The 24,707-nt window shown below is 46.1% G+C and overlaps 1 protein-coding gene across 1 annotated transcript in view; it reads right to left on the bottom strand.

The window, feature by feature from the left end:
- The window catches only part of LOC142250532 (transmembrane protein 185A-like), a 48,311-nt gene extending 23,993 nt beyond the window's left edge, over positions 1-24,318 (bottom strand). The window contains exon 1 of the mRNA XM_075322709.1: positions 24,240-24,318. The gene's annotated coding sequence lies outside the window, so the exon portion shown is untranslated. The remainder of the gene's footprint in view (positions 1-24,239) is intronic.
- Between the last annotated feature and the right edge of the window lie 389 nt (positions 24,319-24,707).

Genomic DNA, 24,707 nt, shown 5'->3' with positions numbered 1-24,707 from the left:
ACTGATGTCCGTGGTCTTCAAGCGCGGTGTTAAACCTGTTTTCTCCAGTCCCGAATTTGATGTCTTGCTTGTACAACAGGGCTGCTGCTGGACCACCTTAGCACTCGCCTATGCCATTAAAGGGGTTGTGACTGGCACAACCCGACCAGGTGAGTGCACCATTTTCCGTATACCTTTTACCCAGTAAATCGGGTAATACCCTATTGCGCCTTCTCTCTCCTAATTTTAGTTTGCTCAAGTCCTTTTGTTCCTAGTGAGATAAGCCAACACCAAAGTTGTTCGGAAGCGGCTTTCTCATATAAAACACAGGACAGTTCAATTTAGCAAGTTATCCTGTGTGTGGAGAGTCTGGAGAGATAACTTGCAGCTGTCAGTTGGCCAACAGCTACCCTGTTTCCCTGAAAATAAGACCTACTCCAAAAATAAGCCATACAAGGATATGGGCGCAGTAGCAGAGGGGGCGCGCTGCCAGGCACTGCAGCAGAGTGGTGTGCTGCCAGAGAGTGCCAGGCGCAGTAGCAGAGGGGCAAGCTGCAAGGTGCAGTAGCAAAGGTGCATGTTACCAGGCACAGTAGCAGAGGGGTGAGGAGCAAGCTGCCAGGCGCAGTATCAGAAGGGGCATGTTGCCAGGCATAGTAGCAGAGGGGCGAGGCACACGCTGCAGGCTCAGTAGCAAAGAGGCAAGGAGCGTGCAGAGGGCGAGGAGTGCTCTAGTATGCACCACAGTGGAGGGGCGTGTTGCCAGGTGCTGCAGCAGAGGGGCACACTGCCAGGCATAGTAAAAGAGGCGTGAAGAATGCCAGGCACCGCAACAGGAGGAGCGCTGCAGCTGGGGGGGGGGACACTGCCAGGCGCGCCGCCAGGCGCTCCAGCAGACGGGTGTGCTGCCAGATGCCAAAGCAGAGGGGTGCGCTGTCAGGCACCGCAGCAGTGAGGCACACTGCCAAGCACAGCAGCAGAGGGGTGAGGACAAGCCGCCAGGCGCAGTAGCAGATGGGCAAGAGGGACTCTGCCTGGTACACTAGCATAGAGGCGTGCTGCCAAGAGCAAATAGCAAGGGGGGAAAGGGGCCCAATGTCAGGCGCAGTAGCAGAGGGGCAAGAGGCAGAATGCCAGGCACAGCAGCAGAGGGGTAAGTGGAATAATGCCAGGTGCAGTTGCAGAGGGGCGAGGAGCACAATGCCAGGCATTGTTGCAGAGGGGCAAAAGACACATTGCCAGGCACAGTTGCTCAGTTGCTGAGGGGCGTGCTGCCAGGCGAAAGAAGCAAAAGGGGCACAAGGCTAGATGCAGTTGCAGAGGGCGATGGGCACAATGCCAGGCACAGTAGCAGAGGAGCACATTGCCAGGCACTGTTGTAGAGGGATGAGGGGGACACATTGCCAGAGACAGTTACAGGCGGGCGAGGCACTGCCGGCCGCAGCAGCGGGGGGGGGGGGGGGGGGGGGGTGAGGGGTTTGCTGACCAGGAGGTGTCCCATGCAGTCGCTATACCAAGTGTGCACTTTTATGTTTCCTATGGACACAGGTAGACTTATCAAACTTTGGAACTACAACTTCCAGACTGCTGTGATTTCATCGCTACGCGTCCTGTCCGGTCCACCAATGTGTTGTCCGCACTGGGAACAGCTGCTGACTGATCACAACTCTCTGGTATCAGCCACTCACCTGCTCATCGGGTTTAGAGGCCACTCTGTGTTTATCAGCAGATCATAGAGAAGATTTTCTTCACTTTTCCCGCTAACAGTCATATCTATATGCTCTGCCATCTTTACCGGAAAGTGAAGTAACAGCACAGGAGCTTGGTCGTGGCTACATCGATAATGATGTCGCAGGATGGGGCGGAGCCTCCTGTATCACAGCGCCGGGCTCAACTGCTCTAGAGGAACTGATAGCGGCGCTGTCCTGCACAAGGGGGAGGATTAGGCAGCGGAGCCATGTACTAGAGGAGGAGGCTGTATATAGATGAGTGGAGCCGTGTACTAGAGGAGGAGGCTGTATATAGATGAGAGGAGCCGTGTACTAGAGGAGGAGGCTGTATATAGATGAGAGGAGCCGTGTACTAGAGGAGGGGGCTGTATATAGATGAGAGGAGCCGTGTACTAGAGGAGGAGGCTGTATATAGATGAGTGGAGCCGTGTACTAGAGGAGGGGGCTGTATATAGATGAAAGGAGCCGTGTACTAGAGGAGGAGGCTGTATATAGATGAGTGGAGCCGTGTACTAGAGGAGGGGGCTGTATATAGATGAGAGGAGCCGTGTACTAGAGGAGGAGGCTGTATATAGATGAGTGGAGCCGTGTACTAGAGGAGGGGGCTGTATATAGATGAGAGGAGCCATGTACTGCAGGATGGGGCTGACAGGAGTGATGTACTAGAGGAGGAGGCTGTATATAGATGAGTGGAGCCGTGTACTAGAGGAGGAGGCTGTATATAGATGAGAGTTGCCATGTACTGCAGGATGGGGCTGACAGGAGTGATGTGCTGCGGTAAGTAGCTGTATATAACGGGATAAGAGATACAGTATATACTGTGCAAAGCATGACAGCAGAACCAAAATCATTAAAACGAGACCTGTGAGACACTACACCCATATTATAGTTTATTGGAGCGTACCATTTATATATTTTATGTTTTTCGTAGGCTGTATAACACAAGACGCGGCCCCCATTACATCTCTAGGGTCTCTCCCGGATTTCTAAAAATTCAGAGTTTTTATGATTCAATAATTTTTATTAGGTTTTCAAAGTTTATACATAAAACAGTTCTAACAAAAACAATAAAACAAAGTGCTGTATAGCATTACTTCATGCTATATCAAACAAATAATATACAGTAGACATATACAAAAGGAGAAACAAAAATAACATTGGTAAAAACTATGACATACAGTCGGATTAAGTATTTACAAAGTATGATATTCAAATAATATGTCAGGAGATAGATGTAAACAAACAATTTTCTTGTTAAACTAATTAAATAAGTATAGTGTATTACGTTTATACAAGAATTATAACTAGAATAGATTTAAAATTTTATGTATTGTTGTTAATAAAGTCAGTCCATGGGTCCCATTTTTTATGAAATCTGTTCCAAGAGTTATTAATTAGAGCATGCTTCTCTTCATAGAACTTATGAAGGGATATTTTTTCTATTAGATCGTAAATATTTGGAATTTTATTGGATTTCCAACGTGCCGCCAATTCGATTTTGGTAACTAGAAGGATATGAATTACGATGGCCCTGTATTTTAGGTTTATTGTATCCGAATCTATCGATAAGAGAGCTAATTGTGGGGTTAGACTTATTTTTGAGTGCATTATCAGATTTATTATTTTAGACACTTTCTGCCATAAGCTTCTGATTTTAGGACAGCTCCAAAAAATATGAACAATGTCACCTTTTGTATCACAACCTCTCCAGCATGTTGGTTTTTGGCTTGGGAATATTTTAGCTACTTTGTCCGGAGTGAAATACCATCTGGTATAAATCTTATAATAAGCTTCATGTAATGTAGCGCAGATATTGGAAAGGTATATGTTTTTAAGAGCTTTATCCCATTGGTCTTGGGTGAATTCTAGTTTCAAGTCCTTTTCCCAAATGGATATGTGTATCATTTTTCTTGTGGGGAGTTCAGAATTGTAGGCATGATAGACTCCATATTAGTTTGTTATTTGGGTTGTTTATCAATTTAAGTATGAATTTGTTTATTTTACATTTGGGTTCTACAAGTTTCCGGATGGTTTTCCTTATTTCTAGGAAGAAGTAAAGATCTTTAGCTGGTATATTGTTTTGTAGTTTAAGTTGTAAGAATGAGGTGAAGTTTGGATCCAGTCAGGGATAAAATACATAAAAAATATATACGATGGTACAAATTCAGAGTTTTTATTTAGTTTAACATCTGTCACTCAACTTTCCCAGAATCCTTAGTGGCTGATCCTCCGGCTCCAGAGCTGTGAATTCAGGGGAACCATTGATCGCACATTCGCTTTTTATAGTCCTCTGCGTTGTAACTAGACAAGAAAACTGAACCCCGACATCTGTGCGCCGCAGTCATGAATGGTTCAGATGATGATGACGGCCAGGCCCCAAATGCAATGTTCATGTCTGTTCTCATTGTGGGAATAAGGATAACGTTTGGAACACCATTCTAAGTCTGAACTGGGTGCAAAAACCTAAAAAAAAAAAACATCACTATGGGGAGAAAAGGTATGCACACCAGTGACTATGTAAGGGGAATACATGGAATAGCAGAAACTGCTGTGTGAATACTGACTTGAAAAATCCAATAGCTATATGTAAAGTGAAAATGTGAAAAATGGAATCTGCATTACTGCCATGAACATATGAATCAAGAGAAATTTAGCTACTGAATTGATCAATGCAATAGAGCCCCAACACTACGCCAAAGTATTTCTCTACGTTGGGGTCCCTAGCTTGTGTGTGTCCTCTCATGCAGTTAAAAAACTTACCGTGTATGGGAAGCTGAGACCCAGGCTATATATGCGTATGATATGGATTGGCAATAGGTGTGTGGGGAGGGTTCACAAACGAAAAACTACTAACAATAAGGAATAACGTTTGGAACTCCATTCTAAGTCTGAACTGGGTGCAAAAACCTAAAAAAAAAACATCACTATGGGGAGAAAAGGTATGCACACCAGTGACTATGTAAGGGGAATACATGGAATAGCAGAAACTGCTGTGTGAATACTGACTTGAAAAATCCAATAGCTATATGTAAAGTGAAAATGTGAAAAATGGAATCTGCATTACTGCCATGAACATATGAATCAAGAGAAATTTAGCTACTGAATTGATCAATGCAATAGAGCCCCAACACTACGCCAAAGTATTTCTCTACGTTGGGGTCCCTAGCTTGTGTGTGTCCTCTCATGCAGTTAAAAAACTTACCGTGTATGGGAAGCTGAGACCCAGGCTATATATGCGTATGATATGGATTGGCAATAGGTGTGGTTGGGGAGGGTTCCCAAACGAAAAAATACTAACAATAAGGATAACGTTTGGAACACCATTCTAAGTCTGAACTGGGTGCAAAAACCTAAAAAAAAAAAAAACATCACTATGGGGAGAAAAGGTATGCACACCAGTGACTATGTAAGGGGAATACATGGAATAGCAGAAACTGCTGTGTGAATACTGACTTGAAAAATCCAATAGCTATATGTAAAGTGAAAATGTGAAAAATGGAATCTGCATTACTGCCATGAACATATGAATCAAGAGAAATTTAGCTACTGAATTGATCAATGCAATAGAGCCCCAACACTACGCCAAAGTATTTCTCTACGTTGGGGTCCCTAGCTTGTGTGTGTCCTCTCATGCAGTTAAAAAACTTACCGTGTATGGGAAGCTGAGACCCAGGCTATATATGCGTATGATATGGATTGGCAATAGGTGTGGTTGGGGAGGGTTCCCAAACGAAAAAATACTAACAATAAGGATAACGTTTGGAACACCATTCTAAGTCTGAACTGGGTGCAAAAACCTAAAAAAAACATCACTATGGGGAGAAAAGGTATGCACACCAGTGACTATGTAAGGGGAATACATGGAATAGCAGAAACTGCTGTGTGAATACTGACTTGAAAAATCCAATAGCTATATGTAAAGTGAAAATGTGAAAAATGGAATCTGCATTACTGCCATGAACATATGAATCAAGAGAAATTTAGCTACTGAATTGATCAATGCAATAGAGCCCCAACACTACGCCAAAGTATTTCTCTACGTTGGGGTCCCTAGCTTGTGTGTGTCCTCTCATGCAGTTAAAAAACTTACCGTGTATGGGAAGCTGAGACCCAGGCTATATATGCGTATGATATGGATTGGCAATAGGTGTGGTTGGGGAGGGTTCCCAAACGAAAAAATACTAACAATAAGGATAACGTTTGGAACACCATTCTAAGTCTGAACTGGGTGCAAAAACCTAAAAAAAAAAAAAACATCACTATGGGGAGAAAAGGTATGCACACCAGTGACTATGTAAGGGGAATACATGGAATAGCAGAAACTGCTGTGTGAATACTGACTTGAAAAATCCAATAGCTATATGTAAAGTGAAAATGTGAAAAATGGAATCTGCATTACTGCCATGAACATATGAATCAAGAGAAATTTAGCTACTGAATTGATCAATGCAATAGAGCCCCAACACTACGCCAAAGTATTTCTCTACGTTGGGGTCCCTAGCTTGTGTGTGTCCTCTCATGCAGTTAAAAAACTTACCGTGTATGGGAAGCTGAGACCCAGGCTATATATGCGTATGATATGGATTGGCAATAGGTGTGGTTGGGGAGGGTTCCCAAACGAAAAAATACTAACAATAAGGATAACGTTTGGAACACCATTCTAAGTCTGAACTGGGTGCAAAAACCTAAAAAAAACATCACTATGGGGAGAAAAGGTATGCACACCAGTGACTATGTAAGGGGAATACATGGAATAGCAGAAACTGCTGTGTGAATACTGACTTGAAAAATCCAATAGCTATATGTAAAGTGAAAATGTGAAAAATGGAATCTGCATTACTGCCATGAACATATGAATCAAGAGAAATTTAGCTACTGAATTGATCAATGCAATAGAGCCCCAACACTACGCCAAAGTATTTCTCTACGTTGGGGTCCCTAGCTTGTGTGTGTCCTCTCATGCAGTTAAAAAACTTACCGTGTATGGGAAGCTGAGACCCAGGCTATATATGCGTATGATATGGATTGGCAATAGGTGTGTGGGGAGGGTTCACAAACGAAAAACTACTAACAATAAGGAATAACGTTTGGAACTCCATTCTAAGTCTGAACTGGGTGCAAAAACCTAAAAAAAAAACATCACTATGGGGAGAAAAGGTATGCACACCAGTGACTATGTAAGGGGAATACATGGAATAGCAGAAACTGCTGTGTGAATACTGACTTGAAAAATCCAATAGCTATATGTAAAGTGAAAATGTGAAAAATGGAATCTGCATTACTGCCATGAACATATGAATCAAGAGAAATTTAGCTACTGAATTGATCAATGCAATAGAGCCCCAACACTACGCCAAAGTATTTCTCTACGTTGGGGTCCCTAGCTTGTGTGTGTCCTCTCATGCAGTTAAAAAACTTACCGTGTATGGGAAGCTGAGACCCAGGCTATATATGCGTATGATATGGATTGGCAATAGGTGTGGTTGGGGAGGGTTCCCAAACGAAAAAATACTAACAATAAGGATAACGTTTGGAACACCATTCTAAGTCTGAACTGGGTGCAAAAACCTAAAAAAAAAAAAAACATCACTATGGGGAGAAAAGGTATGCACACCAGTGACTATGTAAGGGGAATACATGGAATAGCAGAAACTGCTGTGTGAATACTGACTTGAAAAATCCAATAGCTATATGTAAAGTGAAAATGTGAAAAATGGAATCTGCATTACTGCCATGAACATATGAATCAAGAGAAATTTAGCTACTGAATTGATCAATGCAATAGAGCCCCAACACTACGCCAAAGTATTTCTCTACGTTGGGGTCCCTAGCTTGTGTGTGTCCTCTCATGCAGTTAAAAAACTTACCGTGTATGGGAAGCTGAGACCCAGGCTATATATGCGTATGATATGGATTGGCAATAGGTGTGGTTGGGGAGGGTTCCCAAACGAAAAAATACTAACAATAAGGATAACGTTTGGAACACCATTCTAAGTCTGAACTGGGTGCAAAAACCTAAAAAAAACATCACTATGGGGAGAAAAGGTATGCACACCAGTGACTATGTAAGGGGAATACATGGAATAGCAGAAACTGCTGTGTGAATACTGACTTGAAAAATCCAATAGCTATATGTAAAGTGAAAATGTGAAAAATGGAATCTGCATTACTGCCATGAACATATGAATCAAGAGAAATTTAGCTACTGAATTGATCAATGCAATAGAGCCCCAACACTACGCCAAAGTATTTCTCTACGTTGGGGTCCCTAGCTTGTGTGTGTCCTCTCATGCAGTTAAAAAACTTACCGTGTATGGGAAGCTGAGACCCAGGCTATATATGCGTATGATATGGATTGGCAATAGGTGTGGTTGGGGAGGGTTCCCAAACGAAAAAATACTAACAATAAGGATAACGTTTGGAACACCATTCTAAGTCTGAACTGGGTGCAAAAACCTAAAAAAAACATCACTATGGGGAGAAAAGGTATGCACACCAGTGACTATGTAAGGGGAATACATGGAATAGCAGAAACTGCTGTGTGAATACTGACTTGAAAAATCCAATAGCTATATGTAAAGTGAAAATGTGAAAAATGGAATCTGCATTACTGCCATGAACATATGAATCAAGAGAAATTTAGCTACTGAATTGATCAATGCAATAGAGCCCCAACACTACGCCAAAGTATTTCTCTACGTTGGGGTCCCTAGCTTGTGTGTGTCCTCTCATGCAGTTAAAAAACTTACCGTGTATGGGAAGCTGAGACCCAGGCTATATATGCGTATGATATGGATTGGCAATAGGTGTGGTTGGGGAGGGTTCCCAAACGAAAAAATACTAACAATAAGGATAACGTTTGGAACACCGTTCTAAGTCTGAACTGGGTGCAAAAACCTAAAAAAAATCACTATGGGGAGAAAAGGTATGCACACCAGTGACTATGTAAGGGGAATACATGGAATAGCAGAAACTGCTGTGTGAATACTGACTTGAAAAATCCAATAGCTATATGTAAAGTGAAAATGTGAAAAATGGAATCTGCATTACTGCCATGAACAAGTTTTTTAACTGCATGAGAGGACACACACAAGCTAGGGACCCCAACGTAGAGAAATACTTTGGCGTAGTGTTGGGGCTCTATTGCATTGATCAATTCAGTAGCTAAATTTCTCTTGATTCATATGTTCATGGCAGTAATGCAGATTCCATTTTTCACATTTTCACTTTACATATAGCTATTGGATTTTTCAAGTCAGTATTCACACAGCAGTTTCTGCTATTCCATGTATTCCCCTTACATAGTCACTGGTGTGCATACCTTTTCTCCCCATAGTGATGTTTTTTTAGGTTTTTGCACCCAGTTCAGACTTAGAATGGTGTTCCAAACGTTATCCTTATTGTTAGTATTTTTTCGTTTGTGAACCCTCCCCAACCACACCTATTGCCAATCCATATCATACGCATATATAGCCTGGGTCTCAGCTTCCCATACACGGTAAGTTTTTTAACTGCATGAGAGGACACACACAAGCTAGGGACCCCAACGTAGAGAAATACTTTGGCGTAGTGTTGGGGCTCTATTGCATTGATCAATTCAGTAGCTAAATTTCTCTTGATTCATATGTTCATGGCAGTAATGCAGATTCCATTTTTCACATTTTCACTTTACATATAGCTATTGGATTTTTCAAGTCAGTATTCACACAGCAGTTTCTGCTATTCCATGTATTCCCCTTACATAGTCACTGGTGTGCATACCTTTTCTCCCCATAGTGATGTTTTTTTTTTTTTAGGTTTTTGCACCCAGTTCAGACTTAGAATGGTGTTCCAAACGTTATCCTTATTGTTAGTATTTTTTCGTTTGGGAACCCTCCCCAACCACACCTATTGCCAATCCATATCATACGCATATATAGCCTGGGTCTCAGCTTCCCATACACGGTAAGTTTTTTAACTGCATGAGAGGACACACACAAGCTAGGGACCCCAACGTAGAGAAATACTTTGGCGTAGTGTTGGGGCTCTATTGCATTGATCAATTCAGTAGCTAAATTTCTCTTGATTCATATGTTCATGGCAGTAATGCAGATTCCATTTTTCACATTTTCACTTTACATATAGCTATTGGATTTTTCAAGTCAGTATTCACACAGCAGTTTCTGCTATTCCATGTATTCCCCTTACATAGTCACTGGTGTGCATACCTTTTCTCCCCATAGTGATGTTCTCATTGTGGGGACATCAGAGGTTTATGGCATCGTAAAATATGCAAATTCCATCAACTTCATATAATATGCAAATTGCATCTGACCACACCCGATGACTAATAAAGGTGCCCCACCCACTTGCCTATGTCATCACTTTGTGATGTCACAATGATCAAAGGCTCTAAACAAACCGCTCCTGGGAGCTTTACAGCCATTTCTCACTATTTTACTATAGCGGCAGGACGATAGAGCCGAACCATGGCAGCCAGAAAGACGTAAGTGGAGCTCTTGGAATATAAATCTGGAGCCCTGCAACAATATTACTTTCTTATATAGGACAAAGGACGAGAACGAGCCTGTGGATTATAAACCGTGGAGCCTGTGGATTATAAACCATGGAGCCTTTGGATTATAAACCGTGGAGCCCTGCACCCTTATTGCCTTTTTGGAGAGAAACAGGATAAGAACGATACATTTTTATCAGAATGAAAAAAGAGCAGATGAAGGATAACCCAGGACCATGATGTGAACCTGGTGACGTATACCCCTCCCCTGCTCTGTGTCTGCTGATGTCATGTAACCCTTTGGTGGCGTTTAATCAAGGCTGGTGTTTTTCTATACCAACCTTCATGAAGCGCCCGTTGGAGTAACATGCACTAAATTCATTTCCTCTTAATGAATTTGACTCATCTTTTGTAGGGACTCTTTCAGGAGGTTTTTGCCAACTAATCTGCATAACGTAGGGGCAGAGATAGTGATCCCAGCAATGTGTCACTTACTGGGCTGCTTAGTGTAGTTTTGATAAAATCACTGTGTAATCAGCAGGAGATTATCATTTTAGGACTACTTAGTGTGCTGCAGGTAGTCCAGCATATTCATGATCTCTGTATAACTGCTAGATCTGCAGCAGAGTTTAAAACATTGACAGCAAACAGCTCAGTAAGGGACACATCGTTGGAATCAGGGTCTGTTGTGATGTGCAAATATTTTTTTCAGAATTTTAATTCAGGTTTGTTAAAGGGATTTTCCAGGCTTGAGGTAAAAGTCTGCAGTTGCTCTTGGTGTCAGCCCCTGAACGCATGTATACAAGTCACATACTTGTGGTCACGACTGCCCGATACCGGCAAAGGCAAATCCTCGCAGCGCACAGTGCAATTCCTGTTAGGATTCAAAGGTCTGTCCTTAACCTCAAGCCTGGACATCTCCTTTAAGACAAAAATTACATTTTATTATATATTAAATATATTAAAATTAGGGGCGTAACTATCGCGGTCGCAGCGGTCGCTATCGCGATTGGGCCCGTGAGGTTAGGGGTCCGCGGCTGCCCGGCAGATCAGCAGTCAGCTCCTTTCATTGAGAAAGGAGCTGCGCTGATCTGTCACAGACCACGCAGCCACTGTATGACCCGCTGCCACCGCCGACACCGGGGCCTTCTGCCTTGTGGCAGCGGCACTGGGGCCCCCTTCCCCCAGCACCGTGCACAGTAATGATGAAGCATAGAGCGGCCGGCGTCGCTCTATGAATCATCATTCTGCCCCTATGCCTGCGCGGTGACGTTACTCCTGTGAGACTGCTGTGCTGAGTGCACAGAGCGCAGGGCGGGAGGACGCCGACCGGAGCAGCGGGGAAACGGAGGACAGAGGTGAGGACAGCAGCGGTGAAATGGAGACGTGAGGACAGAGCAGCGTTGGAAGGAGGAGACAGATGAGTACTTGTTTTTTTATATAAATTAGTGAGTACACGGTGGCCAGAGGCCTGGGGAGGCTGCTATATTATACATGGAGGCCTGGGGAGGCTGGCTGCATTAGAATACATGGAGGCCTGGAGAGGCTGGCTGCTATATTATGCATGGAGGCCTGGAGAGGCTGGCTGCTATATTATACATGGAGGCCTGGAGAGGCTGGCTGCATTATTATAGATGGAGGCCTGGGGAGGTTGGCTGCATTGTTATACATGGATGACTGGGGAGGCTGGCTGCATTGTTATACATGGAGGCCTGGAGATGCTGGCTGCTATATTATAGATGGAGGCCTGGGGAGGCTGGCTGCATTATTATACATGGAAGCCTTGGGAGGCTGGCTGCATTATTATACATGGAGGCCTGTAGATGCTGGCTGCTATATTATACATAGAGGCCTGGGGAGGCTGGCTGCATTATTATACATGGATGACTGGGGAGGCTGGCTGCATTGTTATACATGAAGGCCTGGAGATGCTGACTGCTATATTATAGATGGAGGCCTGGAGAGGCTGGCTGCATTATTATACATGGAGGCCTGGGGAGGTTGGCTGCATTATTATACATGGAAGCCTTGGGAGGCTGGCTGCAATATTATACATGGAGGCTTAGAGAAGCTGGCTGCTATATTATACATGGAGGCTTGGAAAGGCTGGCTGCTATATTATGCATGGAGGCCTGGGGAGGCTGGCTGCATTATTATACATGGAGGTCTAGGGAGGCTGGCTGCATTATTATACATGGAGGTCTGGGGAGGCTGGCTGCTATATTATACATGGAGGCCTGGGGAGGCTGGCTGCTATATTATACATGGAGGCCTGGGGAGGCTGGCTGCTATATTATACATGGAGGCCTGGGGAGTCAGGCTGCTATATTATACATGGAGGCCTGGGGAGGCTGGCTGCTATATTATACATGGAGGCCTGGAGAGGCTGGCTGCTATATTATACATGGAGGCCTGGAGAGGCTGGCTGCATTAGAATACATAGAGGCCTGGAGAGGCTGGCTGCATTAGTATACATGGAGGCCTGGAGAGGTTGGCTGCATTAGTATACATGGAGGCCTGGAGAGGCTGGCTGCATTAGTATACATGGAGGCCTGGAGAGTCTGGCTACATTAGTATACATGGAGGCTTCAAGAGGCTGGCTGCTATATTATACATGGAGGCTTGGAGAGGCTGGCTGCTATATTATACATGGAGGCTTGAAAAGGCTGGCTGCTATATTATACATGGAGGCTTGGAGAGGCTGGCTGCTATATTATACATGGAGGCCTGGAGAGGCTGGCTGCATTACTATTCATGGAGGACTGGGGAGGCTGGCTGCATTATTATACATGGATACCTGGGGAGGCTGGCTGCATTAGTATACATGGAGGCCTGGGGAGGCTGGCTGCATTAGTACACATGGAGGACTGGAGAGGCTGGCTGCTATATTATACATGGAGGCCTGGTGAGGCTGGCTGCTATATTATGCATGCAGGCCTGGAGAGGCTGGCTGCTATATTATACATGGAGGCATGGAGAGGCTGGCTGCATTATTATAGATGGAGGCCTGGGGAGGTTGGCTGCATTGTTATACATGGATGACTGGGAAGGCTGGCTGCTTTATTATACATGCAGGCCTGGAGAGGCTGGCTGCTATATTATACATGGAGGCCTGGAGAGGCTGGCTGCATTATTATAGATGGAGGCCTGGGGAGGTTGGCTGCATTGTTATACATGGCTGGCTGCATTGTTATACATGGAGGCCTGGAGATGCTGGCTGCTATATTATACATGGAGGCCTGGGGAGGTTGGCTGCATTATTATACATGGAAGCCTTGGGAGGCTGGCTACAATATTATACATGGAGGCTTAGAGAAGCTGGCTGCTATATTATACATGGAGGCTTGGAAAGGCTGGCTGCTATATTATGCATGGAGGCCTGGGGAGGCTGGCTGCATTATCATACATGGAGGTCTAGGGAGGCTGGCTGCATTATTATACATGGAGGTCTGGGGAGGCTGGCTGCTATATTATACATGGAGGCCTGGGGAGGCTGGCTGCTATATTATACATGGAGGCCTGGGGAGTCAGGCTGCTATATTATACATGGAGGCCTGGGGAGGCTGGCTGCTATATTATACATGGAGGCCTGGAGAGGCTGGCTGCATTAGTATACATGGAGGCCTGGGGAGGCTGGCTGCTTTATTATACATGCAGGCCTGGAGAGGCTGGCTGCTATATTATACATGGAGGCCTGGGGAGGCTGGCTGCATTATTATACATGGAGGCCTGGGGAGGTTGGCTGCTTTATTATACATGGAAGCCTTGGGAGGCTGGCTGCATTATTATACATGGAGGCCTGTAGATGCTGGCTGCTATATTATATATAGAGGCCTGGGGAGGCTGGCTGCATTATTATACATGGATGACTGGGGAGGCTGGCTGCATTGTTATACATGAAGGCCTGGAGATGCTGGCTGCTATATTATAGATGGAGGCCTGGGGAGGCTGGCTGCATTATTATACATGGAGGCCTGGGGAGGTTGGCTGCATTATTATACATGGAAGCCTTGGGAGGCTGGCTGCAATATTATACATGGAGGCTTAGAGAAGCTGGCTGCCTATATTATACATGGAGGCTTGGAAAGGCTGGCTGCTATATTATACATGGAGGCCTGGGGAGGCTGCATTATTATACATGGAGGTCTAGGGAAGCTGGCTGCATTATTATACATGGAGGTCTGGGGAGGCTGGCTGCTATATTATACATGGAGGCCTGGGGAGGCTGGCTGCTATATTATACATGGAGGCCTGGGGAGGCTGGCTGCTATATTATACATGGAGGCCTGGGGAGGCTGGCTGCTATATTATACATGGAGGCCTGGGGAGGCTGGCTGCTATATTATACATGGAGGCCTGGGGAGTCAGGCTGCTATATTATACATGGAGGCCTGGGGAGGCTGCCTGCTATATTATACATGGAGGCCTGGAGAGGCTGGCTGCATTAGTATACATGGAGGCCTGGGGAGGCTGTCTGCATTAGAATACATGGAGGCCTGGAGAGTCTGGCTGCATTAGTATACATGGAGGCCTGGAGAGGCTGGCTGATATATTATACATGGAGGCCTGGAGAGGCTGGCTGCAATATTATACATGGAGGCTTGGAGAAGCTGGCTGCTATATTATACATGGAGGCTTGGAAAGGCTGGCTGCTATATTATACATGGAGGCTTGAAGAGGCTGGCTGCTATATTATACATGGAGGCTTGAAGAGGCTGGCTGCTATATTATACATGGAGGCTTGAAGAGGCTGGCTGCTATATTATACATGGAGGCTTGAAGAGGCTGGCTGCTATATTATACATGGAGGCTTGGAGAGGCTGCCTGCTATATTATACATGGAGGCCTGGAGAGGCTGGCTGCATTACTATTCATGGAGGACTGGGGAGGCTGGCTGCATTAGTATACATGGAGGCCTGGGGAGGCTGGCTGCATTAGTACACATGGAGGTCTGGTGAGGCTGGCTGCTATATTATGCATGGAGGCCTGGAGAGGCTGGCTGCTATATTATACATGGAGGCCTGGAGAGGCTGACTGCTATATTATGCATGGAGGCCTGGGGAGGCTGGCTGCATTATTATACATGGAGGTCTAGGGAGGCTGGCTGCATTATTATACATGGAGGTCTGGGGAAGCTGGCTGCATTATTATACATGGAGGCCTAGGGAGGTTGGCTGCATTATTATACATGGAGGCCTAGGGAGGTTGGCTGCATTATTATACATGGAGGCCTGGGGAGGCTGGCTGCTATATTATACATGGAGGCCTGGGGAGGCTGGCTGCTATATTATACATGGAGGCCTGGGGAGGCTGGCTGCTATATTATACATGGGGGCCTGGGGAGTCAGGCTGCTATATTAAACATGGAGGCCTGGAGAGGTTGGCTGCATTAGTATACATGGAGGCCTGGAGAGGCTGGCTGCATTAGTATACATGGAGGCCTGGAGAGTCTGGCTGCATTAGTATACATGGAGGCTTGGAGAAGCTGGCTGCTATATTATACATGGAGGCTTGGAAAGGCTGGCTGCTATATTATACATGGAGGCTTGAAGAGGCTGGCTGCTATATTATACATGGAGGTTTGAAGAGGCTGGCTGCTATATTATACATGGAGGCTTGGAGAGGCTGGCTGCTATATTATACATGGAGGCTTGAAGAGGCTGGCTGCTATATTATACATGGAGGCTTGGAGAGGCTGCCTGCTATATTATACATGGAGGCCTGGAGAGGCTGGCTGCATTACTATTCATGGAGGACTGGGGAGGCTGGCTGCATTATTATACATGGATGCCTGGGGAGGCTTGCTGCATTAGTATACATGGAGGCCTGGGGAGGCTGGCTGCATTAGTACACATGGAGGACTGGAGAGGCTGGCTGCTATATTATACATGGAGGCCTGGAGAGGCTGGCTGCTATATTATGCATGGAGGCCTGGGGGAGGCTGGCTGCATTATTATACATGGAGGTCTGGGGAAGCTGGCTGCATTATTATACATGGAGGCCTAGGGAGGTTGGCTGTATTATTATACATGGAGGCCTAGGGAGGTTGGCTGCATTATTATACATGAAGGTCTGGGGAAGCTGGCTGCATTATTATACATGGAGGCCTGGGGAGGCTGGCTGCTATATTATACATGGAGGCCTGGGGAGGCTGGCTGCTATATTATACATGGAGGCCTAGGGAGGTTGGCTGCATTATTATACATGGAGGCCTGGAGAGGCTGGCTGCTATATTATACATGGAGGCCTGGGGAGGCTGGCTGCATTATTATACATGGAGGCCTGGATAAGGCTGGCTGCTTTATTATACATGCAGGCCTGGAGAGGCTGGCTGCATTACTATTCATGGAGGACTGGGGAGGCTGGCTGCATTATTATAGATGGAGGCCTGGGGAGGTTGGCTGCATTGTTATACATGGATGACTGGGGAGGCTGGCTGCTTTATTATACATGCAGGCCTGGAGAGGCTGGCTGCATTATTATAGATGGAGGCCTGGGGAGGTTGGCTGCATTGTTATACATGGATGACTGGGGAGGCTGGCTGCATTGTTATACATGGATGACTGGAGATGCTGGCTGCTATATTATAGATGGAGGCCTGGGGAGGCTGGCTGCATTATTATACATGGAGGCCTGGGGAGGTTGGTTGCATTATTATACATGGAAGCCTTGGGAGGCTGGCTGCATTATTATACATGGAGGCCTGTAGATGCTGGCTGCTATATTATACATGGAGGCTTGGAAAGGCTGGCTGCTATATTATACATGGAGGCTTGGAAAGGCTGGCTGCTATATTATGCATGGAGGCCTGGGGAGGCTGGCTGCATTATTATACATGGAGGTCTGGGGAGGCTGGCTGCTATATTATACATGGAGGCCTGGGGAGGCTGGCTGCTATATTATACACGGAGGCCTGGGGAGGCTGGCTGCTATATTATACATGGAGGCCTGGGGAGGCTGGCTGCTATATTATACATGGAGGCCTGGGGAGTCTGGCTGCTATATTATACATGGAGGCCTGGGGAGGCTGGCTGCTATATTATACATGGAGGCCTGGAGAGGCTGGCTGCTATATTATACATGGAGGCCTGGAGAGGCTGGCTGCATTATTATACATGGAGGCTGTCACGCTCCCCGGCTCCTCTGCCATGCTCCCCGGCTCCCCTGCCATGCTCCCCGGCTCCCCTGCCTTGCTCACCGGCTCCCCTGCCACGCTTCCCCGCTCTCATGTCACGCTCCGTCGCTCCCGTGCCATGCTTCCCGGTCCCCCGCTCCACAACCTCCATGCCCCATCACCTGCGGTCTCCAGGCAGCCCAGTCTCCACTCCCAGCGCCCGTCGGCAACGCTGAGCCAGCCCGGCACTCCTGCCTCCTGTGCACCGCTCCCTGCTCTGGCTTCTGGCACCCGGTCCTCGCGCATGCGCATTAGGGCGCGCGCGCGGTCATTGACCCTCTCTTAAAGGGCCAATGTCCTCCAACAGGATATTGAAGAATCAGGTACAGGGTATATAGGGGGATCCTTTCCAAGTGGGCGGGGCCTGTTCTTCATGTTTGCTAAGCTAGGAGTCAGGTCTCCCTGTGTCTTGTTCCATACTTACCTATCTCTCTTGTAGAGTCGCTCCTGTCTCGCCAACCGGTCCTGACGATTCCCGAACCCCGAACGGTGACTGTCCGCCATCTCGTCAGTCCATACCATCTCCAATCCCTGGATCTGTGTGGTGACCCACCTCCTCGCTCCGTTGGTTCCGGATTCTGCCTGACATCATCTCGGCCTCCGAACCTGAGCTCCGTCACCCGGACTACCTTCAGAGACTCCGTGGTCCCAGGGATTTCTTCACTCCACTCCTCTGAACGGACTGTCCTGCTACCCGTAGTGCTCCGGCTACCGGGCACCTTTCCCTCGGTGAGGTGTTCAGCCCAGTGGATCCACCTCCTGGGCCTACCCGTCCTCCTGGTCCTAACAGAGGCCTGGAGAGGCTAGCTGCTTTATTATACATGCAGGCCTGGAGAGGCTGGCTGCTATATTATACATGGAGGCCTGGAGAGGCTGGCTGCATTATCATAGATGGAGGCCTGGAGAGGCTGGCTGCATTGTTATACATGGAGGCCTGGAGATGCTGTCTGCTATATTATAGATGGAGGCCGGGGAGGCTGGCTGCATTATTATACATGGAGGCCTGGGGAGGTTGGCTGCATTAGTATACATGGAGGCCTGGGGAGGCTGGCTGCATTATTATACATGGAGGCCTGGGGAGGCTGCTATATTATACATAGAGGCCTGGGGAGGCTGGCTGCATTATTATACATGGAGGCCTGGGTAGTCTGGCTTCATTATTATACATGGAGGCCTAGGGGGCTGCATAATACAAAATGAAGGACACCTTATACATGGAATATAGGGGTGCATTATACATGGAGGAGTATGGGGCTGCATAATACAATATGAAGGTTTATGGGGTTGCGTTATAATACGTATAGGACTATGGGGGCTACATTATAATATATGGAGGACTATGAAGCCTACCTTATACATGGACTATGGGGGTGCATTATAAAACATTGGGGACTATGTGGTGCAGTATAATATATGGAGTACTATGGGGTGAATTATAATATATGGAGAACTGAGAAATTCATTATAATTGGAGGGCTATAAGGGCTACTTTATACATGGATGACTATAGGGGTGCATTATAATATATGGAGGACTATGGGGGTATGGAAGGCTATGTGGGATCCATTATAGTATTTGGAAAACTATATACGAGGGGCGACAAAGATACAAGCAGGGGATGGGAATGTTTTGTGCTGATGGAAAATGGCTCTTTCCCTCAGCATCCAGCTTTCCCATGCTCTGCTATACATCTCTCAGCACCCAGCTTTCCCATGCTCTGATATGGGAAAGCTGGGTGCTGAGGGAAAGATGTATAGCAGAGCATGGGGAAGCTGGGTGCCAAGGACAAGATGGATATCAGAACATAGGAAAGCTGGGTGCTGAGAGTAAGAACCAAGTGTCAGCGTCATTATCCCATACCCCAAGTGTCAGTGTACGTGGAGGGAGGCCCAGGTCTGAACTTTGCATCGGGGCCCATCAAACATTAGTTACACCACTGATTAAACTGATTGTCCACGATGGGAAATCCCTTTTAAAGTAAATAGTTCCCCTTGTAAAATTTTTGGTGCAAACTGCTTCAGGAGTGAACTTTTAGGCTGCGTGCCTGCGATCAGTGTTATCAGCGTTTTGGATGCAGAATGCTTCAGCTCCGTCTAAAATGCTGCGTTGTACATTACAACCACAGTGGATGGGATTTCTAGAAATTCTGTGCCCACTGTGCAGGGGCGGCCTGCAGCAAACACTGACCTGTAGTGTGGCTTTCCTGAGCCGCAGCATGTCAATTGTTTGCTGCGGAGTTAGGGAGAACACAAGCAGGAGGCCGCAGCGCACTGAACCCTGAGTGTGGGCACGGGCCGCTGCGGTCTCCTGCGTTCTCCTATAGAGGCTCTCTGCCCCGCAGGTCAGGACATATATTTTATTCCGGTACCTTGTTGGATTTTGCCTTCAGTACTTTATTGGATTTTGTCTCCTGGTAATTTGTATCATTTACATTTGTCCGTCTTTTAAAATCTTAAAACTAAAACGCCATAAAAGATCTGTTTTATGTTACAGTGAGGCTCCTTGAATGGAAACCTGAGTGAATGTATACGGATTACCTATAAAATCCTGATTGTGTATAAGGGAGTCCAACTAGGTGTGGTCAACAGTCATTTGTGGACTGAAGACAAATGATAGGGTATTATACACTACACCCCAGGTACACGCCCCCTGATCCCCTATAGATAATATTTTTTGTTGTCTTATATACCTATCTAGGTATTGTTATATGTAAATTTCTACTAATAACACTGAGTGACTGAAACCTCCACGTTTCAAAAGTGGACGCAGGGTCAGACCTGTGGCGGTCGAGTGGGACCTTGTCACGATCACTGTGGAGTTAGTAGAGTCCGCGCCGGTGGTGCTCTGAATACCTGATTTTAAGAACGGGAAGTCTCTGGATATAAAGAGGCGGTGTCATTGGACTTTATCTCAGCACTTCAGGTCTAGGAGTGCGAGGGAACTTTTATCATCTTGTCTTGTACATTCTTCTTGTCTGTTGCTGGAGATATTGTCTCAAGTACTGAAGTAAATTACCCTTGAGTGTTATTATAAACAGATATGTTATATCTTATACTAAATTGCAAAGTACCGGATTAACATATTTCACAAGTTCTAATATTATATTGGTTAAGTGTCTGCATGTCAGTTATAATATATTGTGTTATGATTGGAGATGACAGAACCCAAACTGTAAAGTTCGGGGATCATACCAGACACTGGGTGTTCAGGGCTCGAACTCCAACACAGACGTTTAAAAAAAAGTCTGTGTCCAAGTTTGAATGCTGTTTGTTTGCTAATAAAGTTTGTTGAAAGGCTGCAGTGCAACCAATTAAACTTTATTGCATGGGGAAGATGCCTGTATGTTGCTGTGAACAAAATAAATTAAAAAAAAAAAGGAGAGGGCTCCCCCTATATTTATAGCCAGCCAAGGCAAGGCAGACAGCGGGGAGTTGGTATTATCAGGTTGGGAAGGCCCATGGTTATTTTGCCCTTCCCAGCTGAAAAATAGCAGCCCCTAGCCAATCGGATTAATACTTTTGGGCCTGATGTCAGAATGTGATGTGATGTCAGCATGTGATGTGATGTCAGCATCAACCCTAGCGGTTAGTAATGGAGAGGTGTCTATCAGACACCTCCATTACTACCCCCGCTGAAAGAAAAAGGTTCATGGATGGCATAAATGTGCCTTTTGTGAATAATAGAATATTTCATGTTATTGTTACTAGATTTTGTTATGGGATGTTGATCCAGGGAACTAGTCTGATTGCCGTATGTGGAGTCGGGAAGGATTTTTCCCCTAATATGGGGCAATTAGCATCTGCCTCATGGGGTTTTTGCCTTCCTCTGGATCAGCACATTAGCTTTTAGAATGAACTTGATGGACTTGTGTCTTTTAATCTTAAAGCTATGAAACTGTCTTTGTATTGAGGCTCAAGGGTGTAGGCCGGGGTTTCTTTGGGACCAGCATTAAAGGAGTGTTTTGCTCCAAGTCTATCCCAGGAAGCCTTTTTGAGCTGATGTCCTTACACAGATCCCAACATTTAGGGGGGAAAAAAACTTTAGTTAGTTAAAGAGGTTTTCCCATGAGTAAACTTAATTTTAACATAAATTTAAATCAACAGATCTTGGAATAATAATTATTTCCAGAATTGGATGTAATTAAAAAAATGTTCCTGTCCTGAGATACTCCTATATATGTACCCCTGCTATGTACTGTGTAATGGCCATGTCTGACCGTACAGGGACATAGTCTGATCATACTCCTAGGCAGAGGAGGACTTAAAAAAGTATGCAGACATTACAGCACAGGATCACAAATTATTCTTTCTTTGAGGAAAAAGATTTTTTAAAAGCAAGTAGGGAAATGTGTTATCTCACAAAAAGAATTAGCTGTGATCCTGTTCAATTGATTAAGGTTTAACTGTATTCGTGGGGAAACTCCTTTAAGGGTGAATTAAAAGCAAAGCCACAGCAAGATTTAGAGGTTTTTTTTGTGATATTGAACTTCCGAGGAATTTTAATTCCCTTTTCTGTGGCTTTGCCTTTAATTTTAAGTAGGGACTCGCACGATAATGAGGACCCTTGACGTGGGTTGCGAGCTTGTATATTTTGGCCAAAATATTGACCCATGCCACAAATTTATTATATTTTTTTTGAATATTACATCTCTTTTTATGCAGGATGCAGCCAAGCCCATCTATGTTGGCTTTGTAAACTAGGGTGTCTGTGATTGTGGGGTCCACTGAGAGTGCTGGGCAGCCCGCCTTATCTAATACTATGGGCGTCACTAATAGGCATAAGCCAGGCACTGTGAACTTCATGTGTGACCAGCCCCCTATTCAGGCCTTCTCTGTGTGCAATGTTAATACTGAGCAATCACCCTCCATGATTTGGCAGGTTGTGAGTGGTTGTCTCATAAGTGTATTGCACCTGGGTTACCTCCATATTTATCAAAGAGGGCTGCTCCATCCGGTTACTGCATTACATTCTGTGACCTGGGCAGGTGAATACAACAGCATTTTTTGCTATATTGAACTTGGGAAATTTTGGGAAATTTTAATTTTTCTGTGGCTTTGCTTATATATTTAGTATAGGGACTCACAAAACAATGAGGAGCCTTGACGTTGGGTTGTGAGCTTGCATATTTTGGCCAAAATATTAACCAATACCTCGTTTATTTATATTTTTATGTACACGGTTCTCGATTACAGCCAATGTTGGTCTTGTAAACTAGGGTGTCTTTTCCGGTGGAGTGCAATTATAGAGTGCTGGGTAGGGTGTCTGTCCCGGTGGAGTGCAATGATACAGTGCTGGGTAGGGTGTCTGTCCCGGTGGAGTGCAATGAAAGAGTGCTGCGTAGGTCATTTGTCCCGGTGGAGTGCAATGATAGAGTGCTGGGTATTCCGTTTGATCTAATAGTAGGGGCTTCAGTAATAGGCTGTAAGCCAGGCACACTGTGCACTAAATTACCCTCCCCGTATACAAGCATAGTGCCTGTGCAATTTTAATACTGAGCAATCACCGCCTCCATGAATTGGTAGGTTGTGAGTGATTGTCTCATCAGTATTTTGCCTCTGTGCTGCCTTCATCTTTATCAAGGAGGGCTGCTGTATCCTGTGAGTGCATCAGTTTCTGTGACCTGGGCAGATAAATACTGTTGTTTTTTCATTTGCTATATTTAACTCATTGTTGAATCAATCACTGGCCTCAAGCTCGCTCCTCCGGCCAGCAGCTACTCTGTAGATGCAACCCATTGCCTGTGGTAAGTCTCTATCTCTGTACAGGGGTCTAAAAGTGAAGGGGAGGGTTCCTTTGGAATCTGTAGGATAGAGTGGCTAGTGTCAAGTCTGGGGAAGCCTTTTTGAGCCGACGGCCTCAGACAGGTCCTAACAAGAGAGTTGCAGTAGACCGTTTTTTTTCATTTAGGGTTGATTCAGCCACTCTAGCCTCAAGCTCACTCTTCTGGCCAGCAGCTACTCTGTAGATACAGCCCTGGACCTGTGGTATGTCACAGTAGCAGAGGGGTGTGGGCTGCACCGACAGGCTAAAGCAGCAGAGGGAAAGGGGACCATTGCCAGGCGCAAGTGGTGTGCTGCCAGGTGCAGGTGGAGAGGGGTAAGGGGCGGTGGGGGCACTGTCAGGCACTGCAGCAGAGTGGTGTGCTGCTAGGTGCTATAGCAGAGAGGCACGCTGCTTGGTGCAGTAGCAGAGGAGCACGTTGTCAGGTGCAGGCGCAGAGAGGTAAGGGACACGCCACCCAGCGCAGTAGCAGAGACGTGCTGCCAGTTGCCACACCAGAGCGAAGGGGTGAGGGGAATGCTGCCTGGTGCAAATAGCGCAGGGGCGAGGGACACCCTACCATACGCAAGTAGCAGAGGGGCACCCTGCCAGGCGCAAGTAGTGAAAGACTGGCACATTGCCAGGTGCAGAAGCAGAGGGGCGAGTGACACAATGCAATGCGTAGTAGCAAAGGGGTAAGGGTCACAATGCCAGGCGCAGTAGCAAATGGGCACAATGACAGGAGCTGTAATCAGGGCCGGACTGGCCATCTAGCAACTCTGGCAAATGCCAGATGCAGGGCTGGCTCCAGGTTTTTGTGGGCCCTGGGGGAAAGATTCCCAGTGGGCCCCTTTAATAGATACCACGATTCATGATTAGAATATAGATGTAGCTAGGGGTTCAGCTCGGGGGGGGGTGAAACATCAGAGTGGGCCCCTAACAAGGAAACCATGATTACTACAGTAGCGCAGCTTAATCGTGGGTATAGTGGAACCTCGGCTGATGACACTGATATTACCGCCATATGGTGACTATATAGTGGTAGATATCGGTGCTGCAGGACATACAAGAGATCACAGTGCAGTTATAGATGGTGACTTACAGCTGACGTTCTTTCGGATGGAATGGTTCACTTTTCCCATCTTTTCCATCTGGTCCAGACTGACATAACTTCTTCCAGGAACAACTCATCTGCAGAGATTACAAAAAAAGACATTTGACCTCCAATTCCCGACCCCGTCCCATCTATTCCCAACCTGCACAAACTCCTCACCCTCCTGATACCCCAATACTGAGCCGCTGCTGCGGTATGTGTCCTTATTACTGCCCCAGCTGTGTGGCACAAAAACCGTGCTCCTCTTACTGCCCCACATACCGTGTTTCCCCGAAAATAAGACACTTTCTTATAATTTTTTTTGCCCCTAAAAAAGCAGTAGGTCTTATTTTCGGGGGAGGGCTTTTTTTCAGGGAGACATGGTTTGGGGTAAGTTTACCCCCCAGGAAATGCAGAGCCCCCTTCCCAGTTATACAGTGTAGGGGGCACTTATACAGGATGGGAGCTAATGTGGGG

This window comes from Anomaloglossus baeobatrachus, chromosome 9 (genome assembly GCF_048569485.1).
Source record: "Anomaloglossus baeobatrachus isolate aAnoBae1 chromosome 9, aAnoBae1.hap1, whole genome shotgun sequence".
NCBI lineage: Eukaryota > Metazoa > Chordata > Amphibia > Anura > Aromobatidae > Anomaloglossus > Anomaloglossus baeobatrachus.
The sequence above is the reverse complement of the archived record's forward strand: the minus strand, read 5'-3'. Positions and strand labels throughout refer to the sequence as shown.